The following is a 24,514-nucleotide window of genomic DNA, read 5'->3' as shown; positions in this document are numbered from 1 at the left end:
ATTTTTGGAAACCACTAAAAAATGATTCTAAAATCTACCTAGAAGATTAAGTATAGGAAAAAACTAAGAAAATGGGACTAGTGGAGCACCTGGGTGGCTCCGTGGTCGAGCATCTGCTTTTGGCTCAGGTCTTGATCCCGGTGTCCTGGGATCGAGTCTTGGATCAGGCTCTCTGCTCAGAGCCTGCTTCTCCCTCTGCCTAGGTCTCTGCCTCTCTCTCAGTGTCTCTTATGAATACATAAAATCTTAAAAAAAAAAAAAAAAGAAAGAAAAGAAAAGAAAAGAAAATGGGACTAGCACCACCAAAAGCTAGGACCAACTACAACAGGAGCACAGGGACAGACAGCTAAAGGAACAAAACAGAAAAGTCCATAAACAAACCTATGTCTGTATAAGAAATAATAAAAGTGAGGGGCACCTGGGTGGCTCAGTCAGTTAAGCATCTGCCTTCAGCTCAGGTTGTGATCCTGGGGTCCTGGGATTGAGCCCCATATCCGCTCCCTGCTCAGTGGGGAGACTGCTTCTCCCTCTCTCTCTTTCCCTCCCCCTTGGCTCATGCTCTCAGGAGCACAGAGCTCTCTTTTTCTCGAATGAATTAAAAAAAAAAAAAAACTTAAAGAAAAGAAAAAGAAATAATAAACGTATATTTTAGCAGTACAGAAAGCACCGATTATGAAATATAAGCTACTAATAGTAACTGGTTAATTTTGGGGGAAAAAAATAATCAAGTTAAATCCCTACCTGATAGCTTATTCTCAAACAAATTCTAGTTGAGTTATAAAATGTAATGTAAAAAAATCCATAGATGTACTATATGAAAAAAATTGGTAAGGGGAAGGACATGACAACCAAAATACAAGGAAAGACTGAAAGATTTACTTATTATAAATTATTTACTAGGAATATAAGCAGATGATAGACTGGAAGGACAAATCACCTGTGACATACAAAGGCATTATCCTAAATCTATACAGCAGTTACGTAAAAATGACTTAAAAATCAATAGGATAATGAGCGAAGGATATGATTAACAACATTGTGTAAAAGAAATCATGGAGCCAGCAAATATGGAAAAAAAATTTTAAATGTAGGTTAAAACACAGTATGGTTATTTACCAGTGAAACTGGTAAAAGTTAAAATTGTAACAGGAGACTGCTAGCTTCATGAAGACAGGGTCCACAGCTCACTGTTGTACAGTACCTGACACACTGAAGATGCTAAAAAAAAAAAATGCATAGAACTGTCTTATGGTGGTCATAAGGATTCAGGGGAACAAACACAAAAGAGTATATCTGGAGAAAGATGAATTAGTATGATCTTTACCGAAAGTAGTTTATGTACCAAACATCTTTTCTTCCCAATTTTTGTTTTGTTTTAGAGAGAGACAAGGAGGAGGAGCAGAGGGAGAGGAGAGAAAGAATCTTAAGCAGGCTCCACACCAAGTGCAGAGCCCCAAGTGGGGCTGGATCTCATGATCCTGAAATCATGACCTGAGCAAGAATCAAGAACTGGACAGTTAAGCAACTGATCCACCCAGGCACCCCTTATATCAAACACCTTTAAAAAGTCTACACAAGAATTCTACCTAGGAATTAACTTTAAAAAAAACAGGGATCCCTGGGAGGCGCAGTGGTTTAGCGCCTGCCTTTGGCCCAGGGTGCGATCCTGGAGACCCCGGATCGAATCCCACGTCGGGCTCCCGGTGCATGGAGCCTGCTTCTCTCCCTCTGCCTGTGTCTCTGCCTCTCTCTCTCTGTGTGTGTGTGTGACTATCATAAATAAATTAAAAAATTTAAAAAAAAAACTAGAGAAGTACACAAAGATGTTAATAAAAGCAAAAAATAGTTTATAATAGCATAAAACTGAGAATAATCTAAAAGTTCAATCAAAAGGAACACTGATGATGGGGCATCTATGTGGTTCAGATGCTTAAGCATCTGCCTTGGGGTCAGGTCATGACCTCTGGGTCTTGAGATCAAGCCCTGCATCAGGCTCCTCGCTCAGCAGAGAGTTTGCTTCTGCTTCTCCCTCTCCCTCTGCCTCTCTCCCCTGCTTATGTTCTCTGTCTCAAATCAATTAAAGAAGAAAAAAAAAAAAAAAGGAACACACTAATGGCATAAACATAGAAGGGAATGATAGTTAAGCTCTTATTACACAGCAGTAAAGGTTTGATACAATCAAGTAAAAATATAAAACAAAATATTTTATATAATTAACTTTCTCTTCTATAAAACAGGAATAATAGCAGAGCCTACCTCAGAGGGTAATTTTGAAAATAACACTTTTCAAGAGCTTAGCATAGTGCCTGATATATAATAAGAGCTCAATAAGCAGTAGCTAAGGTTGTATTGAAAGAAAAAGAGATACATACATATAGAACATTTCCAGAATGATATATACTAATACCAATAGAGTCAATTTTGGTAATTAATTAATTAATTGGGTAATAATTCTTTATATTTATGTGCATTTTCTAGTTTTCTTTTAGATTTGATCTATTTGAGAGAGAGAGAGCACAAGCAGGTGGGAGAGAGAAAGAATCTTTTTTTTTTTTTAAGATTTTATTTATTTGTTCATGAGAGACAGAAACAGGCAGAGGCAGAAGCAGGCTCCATGCAGGGAGCCCAACGTGGGACTTCACCTCAGGTCTCCAGGATCAGGCCCTGGACTGAAGGTGGTGCTAAACCGCTGAGCCACCCAGGGTGCCCGAGGGAAAGAATCTGAAGCAGACTCCATGTTGACCACAAAGCCCGATGAGGGACTGGATCCCATGATCATGAGATCATGACCTGAGCCAAAACCAAAAGTCGGACTCCTAACTGAGCCACCTAGGTGCCCCAAATTTTCTAGTTTTTCTATAATAAATATGTAAAACATATAATTAACAAAGATTAATTATTAATAGCTTAATATTTTCTATTTTTATTGGCATTCTCTAATTTTTACCAAACTTTTAGTACTGTAAAAAAAAATTTTTTAATGACATCACTAACCATTTAATGATGTGAGAAGCCATTCACGATGTATTAATAAGAGCATATTAGAACTCAATATGCATAGCAGTACGGGGGAGAGGGAGGGAGAAAAAGAAAACAAAAGAAATCAGTAGATATACAACACAGCCTCCTTTTTAAAAAAGTGGGATAAAAGGGAGGAAGGTGGGGAAGGATATACACAAAACTATTATGACTCATTGGATTATGGATAACTGCTCCTTTATGCTTACCCATAGTTCATAAAGCTTTCTTTTTTTAAAAAAAAGTAAATTCTATGCCGACTCTGTGGCTCAAACTCACAACTCTGAGATCAAGAGTCCCATGCTCTACCAAATGAGCCAGCCAGGCACCCCAGCCACAGTTCATCAATTTCTTGAATATCTTACTTTTATAAAGAGAAAAGTATTAAAACACTACTCAATATATCTAAAACTGAGTTCATATCCTCCTCCAGAAACCTGTTTTGCTTTGTAAACAGCACCATCATTCAATTCCCCAAACTAGAGTTGTTTCAACCTCTTCCCTCTTTCTCAGGCTTGTATCAGTCACCAACTCTAAGATTTTACTTTTTAAGTGTTTCTCATTGTTATCTCTTCCATCTTCCCAGCTTCAGTGCAAACTCAATTTTCAACTGTAACAGGCTTCTGTCTCCAAGTCTTTTTTTTTTTTTTTTAATTTTTATTTATTTATGATAGTCACAGAGAGAGAGAGAGGCAGAGACACAGGCAGAGGGAGAAGCAGGCTCCATGCACTGGGAGCCTTTGACTTTGCTTTTGACTTTGATAAAAAAAAAAAAAAATGCAAGGCCTCTCAGCTCCACAGTTTCATGTGGAAATAAAACTCTTCACCGTGATGAAAGAGAAAGAACAAAAGAAACAAGGAGCCAAACTTCCCTATTAGGAAAGGCAGAGGGAAAACCAGGATCAAGACACATTCAGCAAAATTCTCTGGGCTCTCCTCTCCACGTCTCAGATTATATGGGGCCCCGTGACTTAAGGGTCCAGGTGTGAGCAAACTCTCCAGAAGCCTTTCAGAATGGACACTTCTGGGAATTATAAAATTGTTAGCTTCAGCTTGGCAGTTTTTAGTAACATGGTGGTCTCCTCAGAGAACAGCCAAGAATGTGCCCTAGTGAGCACTAGTCACATAAGATGGAGTCCTACCCAGAGAATGCTTCCCAAAGGTCAAAGAGAAACTTCTAAGGTATTCAAATGAACAGATGCAAAGACAGCCCAAGAGCATTCAAAGAAAACTCTCCTAAAGGACAAAATGTTCCCATTTAAGGCCCAACAATAAAATGACAGGCCAACCAAGTCTCCAAGTCAAATCCTGGAATCCTGGTGGCTCACTAGAAAATAAAGATTAGACTCACTCTCAAGGATGGGAGCACTCCGATCGTTAATGTTGGTCACCTTCTTCAGCTTGGTCCCTTTGCAGATGTCCTGTAAGAGGGCACCTCGATTCCGCTGCTCATCTCTACTCAGCTTGGGCTGCTCTGTGTTTGCCTGGAGGAAGAGGAGAAAATTTAACTATTCATCCTAAATAGTTCCCTGTACCATGAGCTTGGGATAAATACCATAAGCCAAGCTGGTTTCATGAATGCCCCTCCAACCTAATCAGATCCCTGCATCAAATAACAGTTCCAATGTGTATTCTCAGCCTTCCTAGTCCTTCTTCTGTTGTGCCTTCTGTGAAGGATACAGGTCTCCCTCCTATCAGAAGCTTCTGAAAGGAAGACTTATCAGGGGCGCCTGGAGGGCTTAGTCAGTTAAGTGACTCTTGATTTCGGCTCAGGTCGTGATCTCGGGGTAGTGAGATCGAACCCCATGTCAGGCCCTGGGTGTGCAGCCTGCTTGCAATTCTCTCTCTCCCACTTAAGAAAGAGAAAAAAGGAGGCCTTAACTAATGCTTACAGAGTACCTGTGTGCTGGGTTTGTACGATAGATGTTTTATATGTATGAAAGCAATCATGAGTCTCTACTATGCCTTAGGCTAAGCATGTTACTTCCATTATCTCATTTATATCTTGAAATATTTTTATGAAATAGGTATTATTATCATTATCCATTTGGAAAGTAAAAATAGCTAAAAGGTTTCCTGAGGCCACACATCCAGTAAATAGTAAAACAAGAATCCAAAGCAGTTGACTCTAAAATGCCTATCTTGGGATGTGTGGGTGGCTCTGAGGTTGAGCGCCTGCCTTTGGCTCAGGGCGTGATCCTAGAGTCCTGTGATCCTAGAGTCTCTGTGTCTTTCACAAATAATAAAATCTTAAAAAAAAAAAAAAGCCTATCTTATCTCAACTAATAGATTTTATTGCTTCCCTATTACTTTATCTTCTAAACAATGTTATAAAATAGACCACATTGGGGCACCTGGGTGGCTCAGTCGGATAGATGTCCAAGTCTTGGTTTTGGTTCAGGTTAAGATCTCGGGGCCATGAGATCGAGCCCCATGGTAGGCTCCGTGGAGTCTGCTTGTCCCTCTCCCTTGCTCCTCTTTCTCCCCTGCTCCTCTCTCTGCTCGCATGTACTCTCTCTCAAATAAATAAATAAAATTTTAATAAAATAACACAGGCCATATTATTCCCATTCCAGAGATGAAGAAATGAAGTAGTTTAGACAAGTCAACATCACATGGAGAGTAAATGCAGAGCTGGTCTGATTATGTCAAAGCCCGTGCCTTTCCTCCTTTCCCTAAGGCTGCCCCCACCCTCCACCTTTTCTTTTGTTTCTTTTTTTTTTTTTTAATACTTTATTTATTTATTCATGAGAGACACATACAGAGAGAGGCAGAGACACAGGCAGAGAGAGAAGCAGGCTCCGTGCAGGGAACCCGATGCGGGACTCAATCCCGGGACTGCAGGATCATGTCCTGGGCCAAAGGCAGACACTCAACCGCTGAGCCATCCAGGCGTCCCCTTTTTTTTAAGATTTTGTTTATTTACCTTGCCAGAGACAGAGAGAGTACAAGTAAGGGGAGAGGCAGGCAGAGGGAGAGGGAGAAGCAGGGTTGGATGCAGGGCTGGATCCCAAGACCCTGAGATCATGACCAGAGCCAAAGGCAGACACTTAACTGACTGGAGCCACCCAGGCATACCCCTACAGTTTTTCCCAACATTGTTATTTTTTCTCAAGTTCTTCACTCTCCACCTACCTCTTAAATGCCTTTCAGAGTCCTATCCTCAGCCTCTATCTAAATCTCCCCAAGCAAGCTCATCCGGTCCCAGGGTATGAATACCACTGAAAAGCCCAAGTATCTCAAATCTTTATATTTCATCACCACTCCTGGCCCTGAACTTCATACCCATATGTGCTAGTGTTTACAGGACATCTCCAAATGAATATCCCACATATACTTAAAATCCAACATGTGGTACCATGTTCCTTACACAATTTTCAAATATAGAGAGCTTTTTAAAGTAACCACAGTGGAATTTTTGGAAACCACTAAAAAATGATTCTAAAATCTACCTAGAAGATTAAGTATAGGAAAAAACTAAGAAAATGGGACTAGTGGAGCACCTGGGTGGCTCCGTGGTCGAGCATCTGCTTTTGGCTCAGGTCTTGATCCCGGTGTCCTGGGATCGAGTCTTGGATCAGGCTCTCTGCTCAGAGCCTGCTTCTCCCTCTGCCTAGGTCTCTGCCTCTCTCTCAGTGTCTCTTATGAATACATAAAATCTTAAAAAAAAAAAAAAAAGAAAGAAAAGAAAAGAAAAGAAAATGGGACTAGCACCACCAAAAGCTAGGACCAACTACAACAGGAGCACAGGGACAGACAGCTAAAGGAACAAAACAGAAAAGTCCATAAACAAACCTATGTCTGTATAAGAAATAATAAAAGTGAGGGGCACCTGGGTGGCTCAGTCAGTTAAGCATCTGCCTTCAGCTCAGGTTGTGATCCTGGGGTCCTGGGATTGAGCCCCATATCCGCTCCCTGCTCAGTGGGGAGACTGCTTCTCCCTCTCTCTCTTTCCCTCCCCCTTGGCTCATGCTCTCAGGAGCACAGAGCTCTCTTTTTCTCGAATGAATTAAAAAAAAAAAAAAACTTAAAGAAAAGAAAAAGAAATAATAAACGTATATTTTAGCAGTACAGAAAGCACCGATTATGAAATATAAGCTACTAATAGTAACTGGTTAATTTTGGGGGAAAAAAATAATCAAGTTAAATCCCTACCTGATAGCTTATTCTCAAACAAATTCTAGTTGAGTTATAAAATGTAATGTAAAAAAATCCATAGATGTACTATATGAAAAAAATTGGTAAGGGGAAGGACATGACAACCAAAATACAAGGAAAGACTGAAAGATTTACTTATTATAAATTATTTACTAGGAATATAAGCAGATGATAGACTGGAAGGACAAATCACCTGTGACATACAAAGGCATTATCCTAAATCTATACAGCAGTTACGTAAAAATGACTTAAAAATCAATAGGATAATGAGCGAAGGATATGATTAACAACATTGTGTAAAAGAAATCATGGAGCCAGCAAATATGGAAAAAAAATTTTAAATGTAGGTTAAAACACAGTATGGTTATTTACCAGTGAAACTGGTAAAAGTTAAAATTGTAACAGGAGACTGCTAGCTTCATGAAGACAGGGTCCACAGCTCACTGTTGTACAGTACCTGACACACTGAAGATGCTAAAAAAAAAAAATGCATAGAACTGTCTTATGGTGGTCATAAGGATTCAGGGGAACAAACACAAAAGAGTATATCTGGAGAAAGATGAATTAGTATGATCTTTACCGAAAGTAGTTTATGTACCAAACATCTTTTCTTCCCAATTTTTGTTTTGTTTTAGAGAGAGACAAGGAGGAGGAGCAGAGGGAGAGGAGAGAAAGAATCTTAAGCAGGCTCCACACCAAGTGCAGAGCCCCAAGTGGGGCTGGATCTCATGATCCTGAAATCATGACCTGAGCAAGAATCAAGAACTGGACAGTTAAGCAACTGATCCACCCAGGCACCCCTTATATCAAACACCTTTAAAAAGTCTACACAAGAATTCTACCTAGGAATTAACTTTAAAAAAACAGGGATCCCTGGGAGGCGCAGTGGTTTAGCGCCTGCCTTTGGCCCAGGGTGCGATCCTGGAGACCCCGGATCGAATCCCACGTCGGGCTCCCGGTGCATGGAGCCTGCTTCTCCCTCTGCCTGTGTCTCTGCCTCTCTCTCTCTGTGTGTGTGTGTGACTATCATAAATAAATTAAAAAATTTTAAAAAAAAAACTAGAGAAGTACACAAAGATGTTAATAAAAGCAAAAAATAGTTTATAATAGCATAAAACTGAGAATAATCTAAAAGTTCAATCAAAAGGAACACTGATGATGGGGCATCTATGTGGTTCAGATGCTTAAGCATCTGCCTTGGGGTCAGGTCATGACCTCTGGGTCTTGAGATCAAGCCCTGCATCAGGCTCCTCGCTCAGCAGAGAGTTTGCTTCTGCTTCTCCCTCTCCCTCTGCCTCTCTCCCCTGCTTATGTTCTCTGTCTCAAATCAATTAAAGAAGAAAAAAAAAAAAAAAGGAACACACTAATGGCATAAACATAGAAGGGAATGATAGTTAAGCTCTTATTACACAGCAGTAAAGGTTTGATACAATCAAGTAAAAATATAAAACAAAATATTTTATATAATTAACTTTCTCTTCTATAAAACAGGAATAATAGCAGAGCCTACCTCAGAGGGTAATTTTGAAAATAACACTTTTCAAGAGCTTAGCATAGTGCCTGATATATAATAAGAGCTCAATAAGCAGTAGCTAAGGTTGTATTGAAAGAAAAAGAGATACATACATATAGAACATTTCCAGAATGATATATACTAATACCAATAGAGTCAATTTTGGTAATTAATTAATTAATTGGGTAATAATTCTTTATATTTATGTGCATTTTCTAGTTTTCTTTTAGATTTGATCTATTTGAGAGAGAGAGAGCACAAGCAGGTGGGAGAGAGAAAGAATCTTTTTTTTTTTTTAAGATTTTATTTATTTGTTCATGAGAGACAGAAACAGGCAGAGGCAGAAGCAGGCTCCATGCAGGGAGCCCAACGTGGGACTTCACCTCAGGTCTCCAGGATCAGGCCCTGGACTGAAGGTGGTGCTAAACCGCTGAGCCACCCAGGGTGCCCGAGGGAAAGAATCTGAAGCAGACTCCATGTTGACCACAAAGCCCGATGAGGGACTGGATCCCATGATCATGAGATCATGACCTGAGCCAAAACCAAAAGTCGGACTCCTAACTGAGCCACCTAGGTGCCCCAAATTTTCTAGTTTTTCTATAATAAATATGTAAAACATATAATTAACAAAGATTAATTATTAATAGCTTAATATTTTCTATTTTTATTGGCATTCTCTAATTTTTACCAAACTTTTAGTACTGTAAAAAAAAATTTTTTAATGACATCACTAACCATTTAATGATGTGAGAAGCCATTCACGATGTATTAATAAGAGCATATTAGAACTCAATATGCATAGCAGTACGGGGGAGAGGGAGGGAGAAAAAGAAAACAAAAGAAATCAGTAGATATACAACACAGCCTCCTTTTTAAAAAAGTGGGATAAAAGGGAGGAAGGTGGGGAAGGATATACACAAAACTATTATGACTCATTGGATTATGGATAACTGCTCCTTTATGCTTACCCATAGTTCATAAAGCTTTCTTTTTTTAAAAAAAAGTAAATTCTATGCCGACTCTGTGGCTCAAACTCACAACTCTGAGATCAAGAGTCCCATGCTCTACCAAATGAGCCAGCCAGGCACCCCAGCCACAGTTCATCAATTTCTTGAATATCTTACTTTTATAAAGAGAAAAGTATTAAAACACTACTCAATATATCTAAAACTGAGTTCATATCCTCCTCCAGAAACCTGTTTTGCTTTGTAAACAGCACCATCATTCAATTCCCCAAACTAGAGTTGTTTCAACCTCTTCCCTCTTTCTCAGGCTTGTATCAGTCACCAACTCTAAGATTTTACTTTTTAAGTGTTTCTCATTGTTATCTCTTCCATCTTCCCAGCTTCAGTGCAAACTCAATTTTCAACTGTAACAGGCTTCTGTCTCCAAGTCTTTTTTTTTTTTTTTTAATTTTTATTTATTTATGATAGTCACAGAGAGAGAGAGAGGCAGAGACACAGGCAGAGGGAGAAGCAGGCTCCATGCACTGGGAGCCTGATGTGGGATTCGATCCCGGGTCTCCAGGATCGTGCCCTGGGCCAAAGGCAAGCGCCAAACCACTGCGCCACCCAGGTATCCCCTGTCTCCAAGTCTTGACTTCCCCGTCCCCAGTCTCAACCCCAAACCACTGTGTACACTGTGAAGGTGACTCCTGCTGGTGAAAATACACTACCTCCCCATTGCTGCCTGGAGAAAAAAAACAACCCTCAGCCTTTGCCTCTGGCTTCATCTCCTACCAGGCCCCTCAAGCAATGATTCAATCCTGGGTGTGCATTCCCACTAATCAGCACCCTTCCATTCTACTTCCTCAATATCAGGTGCTAGCTCTCCCTCTTCTCTTTCTGGCTAAATAATACTCATCTTTTTAAAAATCTGCAAAAGTATCACCTAGAAGCCTTCTCTGACTGCCTTCACTCCCCCAAGTTAGTATGTGAAGCATGTTTTTCTTGTGGCCTCATTTTTCTCTGCATAGAATGGAATCTGCTTGCTGACTTGCCTATCTCACCCATCGTGCTGGCAGGCTTTGAAGGCAGAAATTGTCTCATTTCTGAGCGATATTACTGATTATTTTTATTTGCTTTTTTTTCTTATCCGCATGTTTTCCATTTCTTTTAATTATACAAACAAATCTTTGAGAAAGAGTCAAACAATATAGAAGTATAGAGTGAAGGGCAGCCCCGGTGGCGCAGGGGTTTAGTCCCGCCTGCAGCCCAGGGCATGATCCTGGAGACCCTGGATCGAGTCTCGCGTCAGGCTCTCTGCATGGAGCCTGCTTCTGCCTCTGCCTGTGTCTCTGCCTCTCATTCTCTCTCTGTGTCTCTATGAATAAATAAATAAATAATCTTAAAAAAAAAAAAGAATAAGTATAGAGTGAAGTTATTTGGATTTTCCAAGTCATATGCCTAGCCAAATCTCTGATACTCAGCCCCCAACAAAATCCTCTTGAGTAAATGACTAAGACAGTATGATGCAGGGCAATAATACAAGAGGTTAGAGAGATCCAAGGATATACTTTGGTCCTTGAATCCCACTATAACCAGAGCAGTTCTGCTTTTATCTACTTCACTTATTGGGCTTTCATTAAAGTTTCATCCAAATAGGGGGTTCATATATATCCTCAAACAAAATGTCTAAATAAATTAGCTAGGCAAATTAATTTTCCTCTTTAAAGTAGTACTTATCATCTGTTAAATACCTAACACACACATACACCAACACTTTAGGGCACTATTTCTCATCTGTTAAATAATACACATGCACCCCAAGATATTTATTCCCTTAAGTTCCTTTATAAGGCTTCTAAATTTTACAAAACTGAGATTGAAGTAGGGGCACCTGGTTGGCTCACTCAACCTGCAACTCGATCTCAGGATTGTGAGCTTGAGCCCCACACTGGGTGTAGATATTCCTTAAAAATAAAATCTTAGGGCAGCCCCGGTGGTGCAGCAGTTTGGCGCCGCCTGCAGCCTGGGGTGTGATCCTGGAGACCCAGGATCAAGTCCCATATCGGGCTCCCTGCATGGAGCCTGCGTCTCCCTCTTCCTCTGCCTGTGTCTCTGCCTCTCTCTCTGTGTCTATGAATAAATAAATAAAATCTTAATAAAATAAAAAAAAATAAATAAAATAAAATAAAATAAAATAAAATAAAATAAAATAAAATAAAATAAAATAAAATAAAATAAAATAAAATAAATAAAATAAAATCTTAGGGGGCAAGGCTGGGTGGCTCAGTGGTTGAGTATCTGTCTTTGGCTCAGGTCGTGATCCTGGGGTCCTGGGATGATCCTGCATCTCCCTCTGCCTATGTCTCTCATGAATAAATAAAATTTAAAATAAAATAAAATCTTAGGGGTGCCTGAGTGGCTCAGTCAGTTAAGCATCTGACTCTTGATTTCGGTTCAGGACATGGTCTCTGGGTCGTGAGACTGAACCCAACATTGGGGCTCTGTGCTCACTATAGAGTCTGCCGAATATTCTCACTCTCCCTCTGCCCCTCCCTCCAACTCTCTCTCGAAATAAATAAATACAATCTTTTTAAAAATGTAAAAATAAAATAGTCTTAAAAAAAATGAGATAAAGCACTCATGCTTTCTTTCTCATGTGACACCAGATATTACAATCCACATATAGTAAAAGTAGTTGCCTCCTTGGTTCAAAAGCCACACTGCTTTTTTCCCTACCATTATCAAACCTTTAAGTCTTTTTTTTTTTTAAGATATTATTTATTCATGAGAGACAGAGAGAGAGAGAGAGAGAGAGAGAGAGAGAAAGAGGCAGACACACAGGCAGATGGAGAAGCAGGCTCCATGCAAGGAGCCCAATGTAGGACTCGATCCTATACCCTAGGATCATGCCATGAGCCAAAGGCAGATGCTCAACTGCTGAGCCACCCGGGTGTCCCCCTTTGAGTCTTCTTAATAATATTTTTCAGAAACTCCTTTGTTTGAGGGGCTGGCAGACCTGATGGACTTGGCTTTAGGATGAACTGGTTTGGAGGAGAAGAAGGAGAGATAAAATAGCAAGAAAACCACTAGGAGCTGCCATCCCTTTTCTTAATGATGCCAGAGAAATGCTGTACTGACCCTTACAGAACAAATAGTTTTAGGGGCAAAAGACTAGTTCTTACTCTGATGCAACCTGTCCAAATCTTCATTTAGACTGAACCAGGACAAGAAAACAAGATAAGCCATTAAAGTCCTAAGAAGATCTCTCAGAAATCAGAGGTAGTTAATGAAGACAGATTTACTTATTCTCTTTCTACACCATATATCTTCGAGTGCACTATGTCTTACAACAGGAAGCCCTAAGTATTCATTAAGGTTTTGAGGTAGCCAGGTGGAAAGATTACTTACCTGATTAAAAGTGGGAGGTGGAGGAGGACCAGGGGGTGGTGGAGGGGGTGGAGGGATTGGCATCCTTGCCCTGCTCGCAGTTGGCACTGCTTTCTCTCCGTTTTAATTTGCAGCTTTAGGTCACTCATATACCTGCAAATGAAATGGAAATTCAATGAGAATAACTCTGCCATGAGAGACAAAGAGTACCTAGGAGAATTAGGGGACTGGGCATGACACAAGAGAGAAACTAAGCACCTCATCCCCCCAGTTCCTCTGTGACAGAGTCCAGGGCTTGGTAAACTTTTTTTTTTTGTAAAAGGCCAGATAAGAAATACTAATACTGGGGGGCCTGGGTGACTGAGTTGGTTAAGCATCCAACTCTGGATTTTGGTTCAGATCATGATCTCAGGGTCATGAGATCAAGCCCCACATCAGGCTCTGCTCTGGGTATGGAGCCTGCTTAAGATTCTCTCTCTCCTTCTGCCCTCTCCCTTCCCCACTTTTTATCTCCCCCTAAATAATAAAAATAATAGTATTATTTTAGGCTTTACAGACCACATATGGTCTCTGTCACATTTTATTCTTTGATCTATTTTGACATTTTTTAAATAATAAGCTTTATTTCTTAGAGTAGTTTTAGGTTCACAGTAAAATTGAGCAGTAAAGTACAGAGAGTACCCATATAGTCCTGTTCCTCCAGCTCCCCCCCACACAAGCACAGCCCCCTTCACTACATCTTGCAGTTGGACATTTGATACAATTAACATTTCATTACCACCCCAAGTCCCTAATAGTTTACATTAGGGCTTACTCTTGGTGACCTATGTTTTATGTGTTTGGACAAATGTATGACAACTACACATACTGTAACATCATACAAAACAGTTTCACTGCCCTAAAAAGCTGTGCTCTGCCTATTTATCCCTCAACCTCCAATCACTGGTCCTTTTTACTGTCTCCATAGTTTTCTCTTTTCCAGAATGTCATATAGTTGGAATGATGTAATATGTAACATTTTTGGATTGTTCTTTCAATTAGTAATACACATTTAAGTTTCCTCCATGCCTTTTCATGGCTTGATAGCTCATTTCTTTTTAGTGCTGAATAATATTCCATTATCTGGATGCACAAGTTTATCAACTCACCTACTGAAGGACATCTTGGTTGCCTCCAGGTTTTAACAATTATGAATAAAGATGCTATAAATATTCTTCTGTAGGTTTTTGTGGGGCCATAGATTTTGGCTCATTTGAGTAAATACCATTGACTGTGATTGCCAGATCATATGGTAAGAGTTACATTATATAATGAACTGCCAAATTGTCTTCCTAGTGATTATAATCATTTTGCATTCCCACTAGCAGTAAATGAGAATTCCTGCTGCTCCACATCCTTGCCAATATTTGGTGCTGTCAGTGTTTTAGATTTTGGCCATTCTAATGGTGCACAGTACTGCAATCTCACTGTTTTAATTTTTCAATTCCCTGATGACATATGAAGTTGAACCTTTCTTCATATACTTACTTCCCATCTTTTTTTTTTTTTTTTAAAGATTTTATTTATTTACTAATGAGAGACACACAGAGAGAGAGGGGGGCAGAGACACAGGCAGAGGGAGAAGCAGGCTCCATGCAGGGAGCCTAACGTGGGACTCGATCCCGGGTCTCCAGGATCACGCCCTGGGCCAACGGCAGGTGCCAAACCACTGAGCCACCCAGGGATCCCCCATATACTTACTTGACATCTGCAAATTTTTTTAGGTGAGGTGTCTGCTTAGGTCTTTCGCACAGTTTTTAATAGGGCTGTTTTCTTACTGTTGATTTTTTTTAAAAAGATTTTATTTATTTATTCAGGAGTGATGCAGAGAGAGAGAGGCAGAGACATAGGCAGAGGGAGAAGCAGACTCCCTGCAGGGAGCCTGATGTGGGACTCGATCCCAGGACCCCGAGATTATGCCCTGAGCTGAAGGCAGACACTCAACCACTGAGCCACCCAGGTGCCCCTTATTGTTGAATTTTAAGAATTCTTTGTCTGTTTTGGAGAAGTCCTTCATCAGATGGGTCTTTTGCAAATATTTTCTCCCAGTGTGCGGCATGTCTTCTCATTCTCTTGATCTTTACATTCTAAAACTACATTTTTACTTTTTTTTTTTAAGATTTTATTTATTTATTCATGAGAGACACACAGAGAGAGAGGCAGAGACACAGGCAGAAGGAGATGAAGGCTCCCCATAGGGAGCCCAACGTGGGACTCGATCCCAGATCCCAGGACCACGCCCTGGGCTGAAGGCAGGCGCTCAACCGCTGAGTGACCCAGGCATCCCAACATTTTTACATTTTATTTTTTTTAATTTTTTTTAATTTTTATTTATTTATGATAGTCACAGAGAGAGAGAGAGAGAGGCAGAGACACAGGCAGAGGGAGAAGCAGGCTCCATGCACCGGGAGACCGACGTGGGATTCAATCCCGGGTCTCCAGGATCGCGCCCTGGGCCAAAGGCAGGCCCCAACCACTGCACCACCCAGGGATCCCCATTTTTACATTTTAAAAATGTAAAAACCAGGGGCAGCCCTGGTGGCGCAGTGGTTTAGCGCCTCCTGCAGCCCGGGGTGTGACCCGGGATCAAGTCCCACATCGGGCTTCCTGCATGGAGCCTGCTTCTCCCTCTGCCTGTGTCTCTGCCTCTCTCTCTCTCTCTCTCTGAATAAATAAATAAATCTTAAAAAAAAAAAAAAAAAGGTAAAAACCATTCTTAGTCCATGGGCATTATAAAAAAGACCATGGGGACGCCTGGGTGGCTCAGCAACTGAGTGTCTGCCTTCGGCTCAGGGCACGATCCTGGGATCCAGGATCAAGTCCCACACTGGGCTCCCTCTGGGAGCCTTCATCTCCTTCTGCCTGTGTCTCTGCCTCTCTATGTGTCTCTCATGAATAAATAAAATCTTAAAAAAAAAAAAAAAAAAAAACAGACCATGAACCAGATCTGACTTGTGGGCCATAGTTTACTATCTCCAGTATCCTTAGAATCTGACAAAAGGAAAGGGCAAATATTCCAAAGGTTCTAAAAAATCAAGAGCCTTTAGAGGCAGGCAGAATTTGATTAGAAACATGACTGTGAAGGTCTTCAAAATCCCAACCCTTTCAATAATGCCACTACAGGCTGGATGCCCAACAGAGCTTTTTGCTCCAATCACAAGAACTGGACAGTACTTTGGGCGAGATGGTTCCCATGGGGAATGGTATCCGAGCTCACTTCAAGAATTGAGCAGCTGACCATTCTTCCAGGGAAACACCTTCTGATTTCTGGTTTTAAAGCTAAGTCTAGGGGATCCCTGGTGGCTCAGCGGTTTGGCACCTGCCTTTGGCCCAGGGCACGGTCCTGGAACCCCGGGATCGAGTCCCATGTCGGGCTCCCGGCATGGAGCCTGCCTCTCCCTCTGCCTGTGTGTTTCTGCCTCTCTCTCTCTCCCATCATAAATGAATAAAATCTTAAAAGAAAAAAAAAATAAAGCTAAGTCTAGTTTTTCTTTGCCTGGGATCTAACATACTTGACTTTAAAAATGGATCAAAAAATAAATAAAAATGAAAAATAAAAATTGATCAAAATAGTAAATCCTCATGATCTATCTGTAATTAGAGGGGGGCGTGCAAATTTAAAATAAAAGGATATAGAGAAAAATAAAAAACCTTCTTCTATTTGAAGTCTGGGTTCACTCTGACAGTTACCCCAAAGCATTCTTTTAAAAAGCTAGCAGAGGAGGATCTGGGTAGCTCAGTACATCAAGCATCTGACTTTGGCTCAGGTAATGATCTCAAGGTCATGGGATCGAGTCCTATGTTGGGCTCCACACTCAGTAGGGAGTTTGGTTGTCCCTCTCCCTCTGCCCCTTCCCTACTGCCTGTGTGCTTACTCTAATAAATAAAATCCTTAAAAATAAATAAAAAATAAAAGGTAGCATAAAATAGGAAAAAATAATCCAGCTGTATTTCAAAAAATAATAATAATAATCTATTCAGAAACAAACATATTCAACTAATTCCAGTCACTTCAGTTCCTGCCTTTTCTGAGTTTCCAGTTCTACCTATCTTTGTCATTGCCATGACTGAAACTCCTAGAATGACTTGGAAAAGAGATTCAGACAAGTCCCTAATTCTTTTCATAATTCATGGATGATCCAACCTGCATGCTACAAAGTAAAAAATCACCAAGGGAAACCACCTTATGCCTGACAGCAAGCAAGCACTGTTTATAAGGCAAAACAGTAGTCTCTAGCAAGGCAAATCTTTTTTTTTTCTAAGAAATCTACTGGAAAAGACCACTAATATATTACACAGTTACAAATGCCTTCTTAAAATAGACTCAATTCAAACTCCTAATTTCAAAATAAATCCATTAAAATAATAATAAAAAAAACCACCTTCATCAAGTGACAGCCTTTCATACTGACAACCAGCAGTGCTTCTCAACCTTTCTTCTGCCTCCACAAAGACTGCATGCATGACATGCTCCTACAATTGACATTGAATATGCAATGATACACTATGGTAGAGTATCACTGCTTCCTGTTTTACAGGTAAGGACACTAAAGCTCCAGAGATGGGTGGAATCTCATGTGTGCACACTACAGAGAAAGACTGATCTAAGGGCAACCACGCAAGATCATTCTGGAGTAAACTGCAGAATTAGGACTCAAATTTAGATCTTCTGATTCCCTGCTATTTCACTAATCACCACAAAAAAACATGATGATGGAAATTGGTTTGGTTTAGCAATTTCCTACTATTTTCGCCAAATGAAAATTCAACCCACCCCAAATTTCTATTTTATTAATAGAATACAAACAGCTCTGTTTCCCAAGAGCAGCCCAATGTAAGTAAATTTACATTAATACAACATTCCTTCCCCTGAAAATCCCCAAAAGCTTTATTCAAACCAATTTGATATTGATACAATCACTAATCCAAAGCAGAGGGTCTGCTTTGAGAACTGCTTTTAGTTAAAAATAAGTGAACCAAAAACAGTTCATAAAGTTTTATAACAGAATGACAATTTTTTTCAAGTAGGCCCCATGCCCAGCATGGAGTCCAAAGCAGGGCTTGAAGTCACAACCCTGAGATCAAAACCCAAGGTGAGGGATCCCTGGGTGGCGCAGCGGTTTGGCGCCTGCCTTTGGCCCAGGGCGTGATCCTGGAGACCCGGGATCGAATCCCACGTCGGGCTCCCAGGGCATGGAGCCTGCTTCTCCCTCTGCCTGTGTCTCTGCCTCTCTCTCTCTCTCTCTCTCTCTCTCTGTGACTATCATAAATAAAAAAACAAAACAAAACAAAAAACACAAAACCCAAGGTGATATAAAGAATGGGACACATAACCAAATAAGCCACGCAGGCGCTCCAACAGAATGACAAATTTTAGTGACCAACTACTTTTATTTTTTTTTTTTTATTTTTATTTATTTATGATAGTCACAGAGAGATAGAGAGAGAGGCAGAGACACAGGCAGAGGGAGAAGCAGGCTCCATGCACCGGGAGCCTGACGTGGGATTCGATCCCGGGTCTCCAGGATCGCGCCCAGGGCCAAAGGCAGGCGCCAAACCGCTGCGCCACCCAGGGATCCCGACCAACTACTTTTTTTTTTTTTTTTTTTTTTTTTAAATTTTTTATTTATTTATGATAGTCACAGAGAGAGAGAGAGAGGCAGAGACACAGGCGGAGGGAGAAGCAGGCTCCATGCACCGGGAGCCTGATGTGGGATTCGATCCCGGGTCTCCGGGATCGCGCCCTGGGCCAAAGGCAGGCGCCAAACCGCTGCGCCACCCAGGGATCCCCGGACCAACTACTTTTAATCAAAGGACAAATTCAGGCCTTCTGGGAGCAATCTTTTTTTTTTCTTTTTTTTTTTTTTTCTGGGAGCAATCTTAAAAAACTCTGGGGCACATAGGTGGCTTCAGCTCGGGTCATGACTCCAGGATCCTGGGACTGAGTCCCATATCAGGCTTCCTGCTTAGTATGGAAGCAGGAAGCCTGATATGACCCCTCTGACCCTCCCTCTGTTTGTGCTCTCTCTCACTCTCTTTCTCTCAAATAAAATCTTAAAAAAAAAAAAAAAAACCCAACACTAAAAACTAACGTTTCTGGGGCTAGATCAGTTAAGCATCAATCACCTTCAGCTCAGGTCATGATCTGAGGGTTCTGGGATCAAGTCCCAAGTCAGTTTCCATGCTCTGCGGGGTGTCTGCTTCTCCCTCTGCCCCTCCCTCCACTCATTCTTTACCCCTCCCCTCATTCTCTTTCAAATACATAAAATCTAAAAAAAACAAAACAAAACTAATATTTCTGAGATTAAATCTAAGAAGAAAAAAGAGGGTTCTTTACATAATGTTAAATTTTTCCATTCTGATCTTTTAAATTAGAACTACAAACCTCACCATCTGTGTTCTTCAGAGACCTTGATTTTCAGAAATATAGTGAGACTGCCTCCAGTTCAACAACAAACCAATTTTCATTCCCTTCTTAAGCCCTTCTACCTTAAAAACCATGATAGAATAAGCTTTTCACATCCTCAGGAGTCAGTTTCTTTGAAGTCAAGATCAGAGAGCATTATTTCAAATCTTCTTGATGTCAAATTTATCACAGAATTCTGAGGTAAGTCTTCATAAAACTCAAGCAATACACTTGTAAAAAGCATTCTCTTCTATTCCTCAGAAGACAAACCCTATTTTTCTATTCAATTTCCTAATGTTTTGTTCCAAATACATATTCCTACATTTTAAGAGGAGGACACTTCCTGGGTACAAAGATGTTGACCTTTCACATTTGATAAATGAAGAATCCAATTTAGTTGCTGTATTTTTCATATATTTAAAATTATCTCGTAAGTATTCTAGTTACCACTACCATTTCGGGCCTTTATTCAAATGGTATTCTCCTATTATAAACTCAAGTTTCAACCCAAGTTATTTTTAAAAGAAAAAAAATATTTTTTAAAGATTTCATTTATTCATGAGAGACACAGAGAGAGAAGCAGACACACAGGCAGAGGCAAAAGCAGGTTCCACGCAGGAAGCCCAAAGCAGGACTTGATCTCGGGACCCCAGAATCATGCCCTGAGCCCAAGGCAGACACTCAACCGCTGAGCCACCAGGGATCCCAAGAAAAAAAAACTTCTAATTCTAAATCTAAATGCTATCTACTTTTATGCTGAAAGACCATCCTTTCTAAGCTTTGATTACTGAGTAAATTACAGCTTTTGTATTGAAGTACCCGACAAAATCCCATGGGGGAAAAAACTGACCTTAAAAAGTACGCTCCCCAGCAGCCCGGGTGGCTCAGAGGTTTAGCGCCGCCTTCAGTCCAGGGCCTGATCCTGCAGACCCAGGATCGAGTCCCACTTCAGGCTCCCTGCATGGAGCCTGCTTCTCCCTCTGCCTGTGTCTCTGTCCCTCTCTCTCTCTCTCTCTCTCTGCTTCTCCCTCTGCCTGTGTCTCTGCCTCTCTCTCTCCTCTCTGTCTCTCATGAATAAACAAATAAAATCTTAAAAAAAGTACGCTCCCTCCCTCAGAAAAGTCTTAAGGGCCTTAGTTCTGTCTTACAAGAAAGTTATATGGAATATCGATATGAAAATTCTTTTTAAGTACTCTCTATACTCAACATGGGGCTCAAACTCATGACCCCAAGATCAAGAGTCACATGCTCTACCAACTGAGCCAGCTAAGTACCCCTCCTCTCTCTCCTTTCTTAAATATATGTTATTTTTTTTTTAAGATTTTAAGTAATCTCTATACTCAACGTGGGGCTTGAACTCACAACCCTGACATCAAGAGATGCAGGCTCCACCAACTAAGCCAGCCAGATCCCCCCATGTTCAAGTCTTTAATATTCTATTAAACCTCTCCCCAACATAAACAGAGAGGGGGCACCTGGCTGGCTCAGCTGGTTAAGCATTTGCCTTGGGCTCAGGTCATGATCCTGGAGTCCCAGGATCCAGCCAAGTGTTAGGCTCCCTGCTCAGTAGGGAGGCTGCTTCTTCCTCTCCCTCTCCCCACCACCCCCACTGGTCTGCACTCTCTCTGGCAGGTCCTCTCTATCAAATAAATAAATCTAAAGAAACAAAAAGAGAGGGCAGCCCCGGTGGCTCTGCGGTTTAGCAATGCCTTCAGCCCAGGGTGTAATCCTGGAGACCCGGGATCGAGTCCCACGTCGGGCTCCCTGCATGAAGCCTGCTCCTCCCTCTGCCAGCATCTCTGCCTCTCTCTCTGTCTCTCTCGTGAATAAATAAATAAAATCTTAAAAAAAAAAAGAGAGAGAGATGAAAGAGACATTTCAAGATCCTCTCTGAAAGACCAATAACTCTACCTATTCTTGTCTCCAGAAAATCAAAAGAGAGTTGTGTCTGTAAGAGGAAAGGTTCTAGACATTCCCCTCAATGGAATCAAAATAAATCTAATAGTATCAGAGATGGAACATAAATATTTGGCAAAAACAGAAAATCAGTTGCTCTGAGACAAAGAAAGTCACATAATGCAGAATTTTTTTTTTTTTTAAGATTTATTTATTCATTCACAATAGACACAACAGAGAGAGAGAGAGAGAGAGGCAGAGACACAGGCAGAGGGAGAAGCAGGCTCCATGCCGGGAGCCCGATGCGGGACTCGATCCCTGGACTCCAGGACTGCGCCCTGGGCCAAAGGCAGGCGCTAATCCGCTGAGCCACCCAGGGATCCCCAGAATGGGGTTTTTGTTTGGTGTACTTCAATTCCAGCCAAAAGGAACTACAACCTTGCCTAATGTGGCTTCAATAACCCAAGTAGCTGAAGTGGCAAGACTTTCCAAGCATAGACATTAAAAGCCATTAATGAATCAAATGTTCATAACCATACAACAAACCCTAGAAACAGTCACATCAAACAAGTTCAAAATGAGTAACTCCATTTTGTATATTCTTTTTTTTTTTTTTTTTTTTTTAAGATTTTAAGATTTTGTTTACTTGAGAGAGAGCACAAGCAGGGGGAGCCACAGAGGAAGAGGGAGAAGGAGGCTCCTCCCTGAGCAGGGAGCCTGATGAGGGGCTCAACCCCAGGATCCCCAAGGATCATGACCTGAGCCAAAAGCAAATGCTTAATTGACTGAGCCACCCAGGTGCCCCTCCATTTTGTAGACTTCTCAACCAGGTTTAAGACAAAATGAAATTAACAGCAAGAAACCAAGGGTAACTGCAACAAATAAAAATAAGTAAAAAGTGAATGAATAGATTTTTGTTAAAACTAGATTCCAAATTCATGAGCAATTTCACCCCATTCTGAATGATAAGCACTTAACTACTGACTCAACCTATGTTGGCCCATTAGCACCACTGTAGACATTACCTTGAACTAGGAATTAAATTTGAGAACAATATTTCATAAATATGCCATCTATTTAATTCAGTAAACCGGGTTTTTTTCACTGCTTTTTTTTTTTAAATAAAGATTTTATTTTGGGGATGCCTGAGTGGCTCAGTTGGTGAGGTATCCAACTCTTGATCTCAGCTCAGGTCTTGATCTCAGGGTCTTGATTTCAAGCCCCATGATGGGTTCCACACTGGGAGTAGAACCTACTTTAAAAAAAAAAAAAAAAAAGATTTTATTTTTAAGTAATCTCTACACCCAAAGTGGGACTTCAACCCCAAGCCCTGAGATCAAGAGTCAACGTGCCTGGGATCCCTGGGTGGCTCAGCGATTTGGCGCCTGCCTTTGGCCCAGGGCGCGATCCTGGAGACCCGGGATCAAATCCCACATCGGGTTCCCGGTGCATGGAGCCTGCTTCTCCCTCTGCCCGTGTCTCTGCCTCTCTCTCTCTCTCTGACTATCATGAATAAATAAATAAAATCTTTGGGGATCCCTGGGTGGCGCAGCGGTTTGGCGCCTGCCTTTGGCCCAGGGCGCGATCCTGGAGACCCGGGATCGAATCCCACGTCGGGCTCCCGGTGCATGGAGCCTGCTTCTCCCTCCGCCTGTGTCTCTGCCCCTCTCTCTCTCTCTCTCTGTGACTATCATGAATAGATAAAAATTAAAAAAGAAAAAATAAATAAATAAATAAATAAAATCTTTATAAAAAAAAAAAAAAAAGAGTCAACGTGCCTTTAACCCAATGAGCTCTTAAGCACAGATAGCACTGTATCTTTCTATAGTTTTTTCTTTTATTTTACAGCACAAAGTGCTCAACAGTTACATGTTCATCTGAACAAAAATAAATTTAAGAGTAGCACTGTCTGAAAGAGCAAGCAAGCCTAAGTGGAATAAAAAAATAAGTGAAGGGTAGACAATGTGCCAGAAACAGAAAAAAGAATGGTATCTATGAAAAGAGGAAAGGAAGAAATATGAGGCTATGTGCATAGTTTAGTGCTCCAAAAATTTTTAACTTGCTGAATTCGTTCATTCATGAATTCATCTATCATCCAGTGAATATTTACTGAGCAGCCATCACTTAATCCATTCAATAAATATCTGTTCTATCTATAACAATGGTTCTAAGGGGAAGGATTTTGTCCCCCAAAAGACATGTGGTAACGTCTAGAGACATTTTTGATTGTCATGACAAAGGGTTACTACTGGCATCTCGTGAATAGAAAACACTCTCTAATGCACACAAGAGGCCCCCACAACCAAGAATCATCTAGTCCAAAATGTCAAAAATGCTGAGGCTGATAAACCCAGTTCTAGTGGCTGAACAAGTTTCTCCAATCTTGGGGCTTACATTCTAGTGAAAGAGATAAACAAAGAAACAAAATCTCAGTTACTGATAAAAAGAATGAAAAAAGAGAAATAGGGATGCCTGGGTGGCTCAGCAGTTGGGCGTCTGCCTCTGGCTCAGGTCATGATCCCGGGCTCCTGGGATCAAGTCCCGCATCAGGCTCCTGCAGGAAGCCTGCTTCTCCCCTTGTCTGTGTCTCTGCCTCTCTATGTCTCTCATGAATAAATAAAATCTTTAAAAGAAAAAAAGAAAAAGAATCATTAGGGGTGAAAATAGGAATATAGGGAAGTATTCTCTTTGACAGGGTTGCAGGAAAGGAGGCTGGCTCTCCACAAAGAAGTCTCTCCATGAGCAGAGCAAACCCTATGAACATCTGGGGGAAAGAACCCTGCAAGAATTAAAGAATAGCAAGTAAAAAGCCCAAGATGGGAACCAGCTTGACATGTCACAGAATAAGTAAGAAAGCCAGGGTAGGGCATCCCAGGTGGCTTAGCGGTTTAGCGCCGCCTTCGGCCCAGGGCATGATCCTGGGGATCAAGTCCCACGTCAGGCTCCCTGCATGGAGCCTGCTTCTCCCTCTGCCTCTGTCTATGCCTCTCTCTCTCTGTGTGTGTTTCTCATGAATAAATAAGTAAAAATCTTAAAAAAAAAAAAAAAAAAAAAAGCCAGGGTAGCTAAAATAATATAGACAAGAGTGGTAAAAGATGAAATCTGAGGCCTTACAGACCATTCTCCAAATCCCTTAAAAGTAGTATCCTT

The 24,514-nt window shown here is 41.0% G+C and overlaps 1 long non-coding RNA gene across 2 annotated transcripts in view; it reads right to left on the bottom strand.

The window, feature by feature from the left end:
• Positions 1-4,350: 4,350 nt before the first annotated feature.
• The window catches only part of LOC121472599, a 36,194-nt gene continuing 16,030 nt past the window's right edge, over positions 4,351-24,514 (bottom strand). For both annotated transcript variants that reach the window (XR_005982950.1, XR_005982951.1), the window contains 2 exons: positions 13,045-13,176; positions 4,351-4,502 (listed from right to left, as the gene is read on the bottom strand). This is a non-coding gene — a long non-coding RNA (uncharacterized LOC121472599). The remainder of the gene's footprint in view (positions 4,503-13,044; positions 13,177-24,514) is intronic.

Source organism: Vulpes lagopus, chromosome 12, assembly GCF_018345385.1.
Source record: "Vulpes lagopus strain Blue_001 chromosome 12, ASM1834538v1, whole genome shotgun sequence".
NCBI lineage: Eukaryota > Metazoa > Chordata > Mammalia > Carnivora > Canidae > Vulpes > Vulpes lagopus.
This window is presented reverse-complemented; position numbering and strand designations above follow the sequence as displayed.